Below are 5,000 nucleotides of genomic sequence, written 5' to 3'. Positions count from 1 at the left end.
TAGTGTCCTTATCATTTATAAAGCATTCAAATCCATGTATCTAAATTCATGTAAGATCACCTTCTTATTTATATGAAGGCCCCTTTCCAAGCAAACACAACACACGACTATGAAACAAAGTTTAAGGAGAAACTTCTAACGTAATTTAAATAAGTTTATGAATATTGCTACTAATACAAGCAGAGGTAACTGCAGTAGTAACAATGCGGTTTAAAGGCCACTCATGAATGGCAGAGGCAGGGACAAGTGATATTGCCCTATCAAGCAGGACAATACTCTAGAGACTGGTCATAAACATATGATCAGCGCCCAAGGCCCCCTCTCCAACCAAGCTAGGGCTAAGGAGACTTATAGGCTCCCCAAACACCCTATATATCCTTAGCTCACAAGGAGGATGACCAACAAGTTTGAGCGGGACTCGAACCCCAGTCTGGCTTTCACAAGTCAATGACGTGACCACATCGGCCACCACAAAATATATTTTCTGTTCTCATCATGACCCATTGTTGTTGCACTTGGTAATATCTGTGGATTTTCAAATTCACACCTGCTCAATTTTAATGATCTGAAGACCAGCAGTGTAATGAATTTGTCACTGTTGTTGGCTTTGCTCTTTCCAATGACCTGCTGTAGGTCCACCCCCCTCCCCCTCCTATTCCTTACCATCTCCTAGGCGCTCTATGGAGGGTGTGGCAGTCTTTCTTTTCTTTTCGAGGCATTCCAATTAACTTTACGCTCAGCCCATCTCTTTTATCTGAATTTCAAATGGGTATAAGTGTGTGAATTTTCACTGGCAACTTATATATTACTTATTTCTGTATACCAAAATATGAAAAACAATAAATTGCATCATTATCATGTAACAGACTGAAAAGAAATCGATATCATAATTCCTTATTTTATTAATTTTTCTTTATAAACCCTGCTTTATCCCTTTCCTTTATAATTCCTTGCTTTAATCCTTTTCCTTTATAGCTCCTTGCTTTATCCTTTCTTTATAATTCCTTGCTTTAATCTTTTTGTTTTATAATTCCTTGCTTTAATCCTTTTCCATTATAATTCTTTGCTTTAATCTTTTTCATTTATAACTCCTTGCTTTACCCTTTCCTTTATAACTCAATGCTTTCTTCCTTTTCCTTTATAATTCTTCGTTACTCCTTTTCCTTTATAATTCCCTACTTTATTCCCTTTCCTTCATAACTCCTTGCTTTATTCTTTTTCCTTCATAACTCCTTACTTTATTCCTTTCCCTTTTGGAAACAAATTAAATAATAATGAATCAAAAATACTTTATTTTCACAATAGTATCAGAGGCAACATCCATGCATGATATATATATCTTGCAGTATTGCCGCTCTCTCTCTCTCTCTCTCTCTCTCTCTCTCTCTCTCTCTCTCTCTCTCTCTCTCTCTCTGATGTATATTCTAACCCTTCCTTCGTCTAGTCGTCTATTCTCGTGGGTAGCTGCCCTCCATAACTAGTAACTAGTAACTTGGCAAACCCGGGTCACATGCTGAAATGGACCGTCTTTCCAAGACGCGTCCAGATACGTAATGAGCTCGAAGCTTAGGAATTCTGGGTCTTTTCTTCTTGACTGCAGTACGTGAAGTATTTCTCAGCCAGTTGTAGCTGAGGAAAGGACTTAAAAAAAAAACTTAATCGGAAATTCTCCGTAAAAGTATATTGTTCTCATCCGTATTTAATTAAAATATAGGAGACCGTAATTTTTCCGAACTTTGTTATTATACTTTACGGATTGGTGACCGTAATATTACTCCTTTACGTCAATATGTCCGCTTTTTTTAAACGGCAAATGCCTCGCAACATTTATTCCAGGATTTAAATGTTGTTTTTTTTTTTTTTTTTCCATTTTACCATTTTTTTTTTGGGGGGGGGAGTAAAATATTTTACCAGTGTGCCTCAGATATAAACTAGTTTGCTCTTCGCTATTCTCCATCATGAAATCATCGTATGGGCTTAAGCGAAAGGATCTAAGATACAGACATGACAAATTATGCATTTGTCTAAATTCTTCTTGGTTTTTTAAAGGTTTAAAGGTCGCTCATGAATGGCAGAGGCAAGGGACAGTGACATTGCCCTAGCAATCAGGACAATGCCCTAGAGACTGGCCATATATCATATGATCAGCGCCCAAGCCTCCTCTCCACCCCAGGGAGGGCCAGGCAGTGGCTGCTGATGACTCAGCAGATAGACCTATAGGCTCCCCCAAACCCCACAAACTTAGCTCACAAGGATGGTAAGGTTGCAGACACTAATGGCACTAACGAGTCTGAGCGGGACTCGAACCCCCGTCTGGCAAAAACCAGACAGAGACGTTACCAATCCAATCTTTCCATATAGTCTTATGGATTCATTTTATAATTTCCCACAACCACAGTAAATATTATTTCCTTTTTTTTCTAATTAATTTGAATATCTTCCATTGATTTTCTTTCTTTTATCTTGTTTAAATAATATATCTATTCCTCTGTCTATCGCGACTATGGGTCTAAAACTACACTTTTTTTTCCACGAAGCTTAGGAGATCTAGTTAAAATGAATTTCTAACTGTCTTTGTAGAACTACTTTCAAGTTCTATACTAAATGTGAAGCCAGTAATAATAATAATCCTAATAATAATAATAATAATAATAATAATAATATTACTAATACTACTGCTAATAATAATAAAAATAATAATAATAATAATAATAATAATAATAATAATAATAATAATAATAATAATACTGCTAATAATAATAATAATAATGATAATAATAATAATAATAATAATAATAATAATACTGTTAATAATAATAAAAATAATAATAATCATAATAATGATGATGATGATAATAATAATAATGATAATAATAATAATAATATAACTAATACTACTGCTAATAATAATAAAAATAATAATAATAATAATAATAATAATAATAATAATAATAATAATAATAATGAAGCCACTACATGGCTAAATGAGAATGTAATGTGAATTTGGAATGGATATTTTTCTTTTCCTTAGTATAAAATCAGAATGAAAGTTGTTATACTTAGACTTCGCACATCGGACGTTTTATTGATAAGAGAATAGATATGTCATCAATTTGAATATTCCATTGGAATAATTCATTATTTTTCAAAGAAATACTAAAGATAGTTCTATTTTCTGGAGAGAGAGAGAGAGAGAGAGAGAGAGAGAGAGAGAGAGAGAGAGAGAGAGAGAGAGAGAGAGAGAGAGAGCAGTAAAATTACTAATTACTTCCTTTCCCTCTGGAGAGAGAGAGAGAGAGAGAGAGAGAGAGAGAGAGAGAGAGAGAGAGAGAGAGAGAGAGAGAGAGAGAGCAGTAAAATTACTAATTACCTCCTTTCCCTCTGGAGAGAGAGAGAGAGAGAGAGAGAGAGAGAGAGAGAGAGAGAGAGAGAGAGAGAGAGAGAGAGAGCAGTAAAATTACTAATTACTTCCTTTCCTTTAAGCAAACACTAAAAACCTTGGGACTTCTTGATATATTTTATATTGCTTTTTTTCCATTGACGTCTACGATTTCATTACTGCGCTTCTATTTTTAGTCATCATCATCTTCATCTCCTCCTACGCCTATTGACGCAAAGGACCTCAAAAGAGGATTCATTGGTTAAATTCATCAAAGGATAGCCAGTTCCTTGTGATGCGCAGTGTTGATCTTACTGGAATCAGTATGGAACGGCATGAGTCTCTTGCCTTAGTTAGATTTTTAGTCACTTCATCTATTTCTTATCTACTTCTTTTAACCAAAAGAAAATGCTGTGAAATTTGACTGAATTAAGTTCTTGTAATTTTTTTTTCTTTGATCACTTTTATCAATCAAATAAATAGGGCATTAGGATGAAAATATTAGAATCACAAACGAAATAAAATCGGTCTCAAAAGGAAAGAGGAATGTCAACAAAGGACACATAACAAGTATGAGAGAGAGAGAGAGAGAGAGAGAGAGAGAGAGAGAGAGAGAGAGAGAGTTCAAAACTATTCCATAGATCAACCATTATTCAGCACTACTAGATTAAAGTACTCAAGTAACTTTAAGAAAGATAAGAACAACAAACTATAGTATAGTATAAGATTGTGGTAGCCTATAGATAACGTCCCTGCCTGGAGATTGCCATACTGGGGTTCGAGTCTAGCTCAAAATTGTTAGTTCCTTTAGTGGCTACAACCTCACCATTCTTGTGAGCTAAAGATGGGGGATTCGGGGAGCCTATAGGTCTACATGTCGAGTCATCAGCAGCCATTACCTGGCCCTCCCTGCTCCTAGTTTGGGTAGAGAGTGGGCTTGGGCACTGATCATATGGTCAGTCTCTAGGGCATTGTCCTGCTTGGTAGGGGAATGTCACTGTCCCTTGCCTCTGCCATTCATGAGCGACCTTTAAACCTTATACATGGGGGAGCACATTTTTCAGAGGTAGAAAGATCCGGACATACAATTTCATACAAATGAAAAGAAGAGAGAAAAAGAAACAAAGACAAGAATTTAAAAAACCGCATGAGAGAGAGAGAGAGAGAGAGAGAGAGAGAGAGAGAGAGAGAGAGAGAGATTTACTCATATGACTAAATATTATTAAAAAATAATGCATTACTCTATTCAGGGAATTCTTGCCATAAAATTCAGAGAACTGTGGTATACAACATATGAAAAGTGCCGACAATTTCACAAAATATGAAATTTTGGAAATGAACATAGTTTGCAATATATGAATTTAGTGAAGATACATTCGTGTAGCTATAAAAATTTACGACCTCAAATTTGTTGCAAAAAGGCTAAAGATAGATATCTAATCTGAATTATGACTTTTCGTCAAATATCTCTGTGATTTGAACCCAAATCACGTTGAGTTATCTTATTTAAAAAGACAAGCTAAAAAATTCTGGTAAAAATAGATACGGTAAAGATGAGAACTTGTATATAATGTGCAGATGTAGAGCAAGCCATTTTTGAAGAGTACAGCACAAGTTAAAA

This window comes from Palaemon carinicauda, chromosome 24 (assembly GCF_036898095.1).
Source record: "Palaemon carinicauda isolate YSFRI2023 chromosome 24, ASM3689809v2, whole genome shotgun sequence".
NCBI classification, from domain to species: Eukaryota; Metazoa; Arthropoda; class Malacostraca; order Decapoda; family Palaemonidae; genus Palaemon; species Palaemon carinicauda.
Note: the sequence above shows the minus strand (reverse complement) of the source record.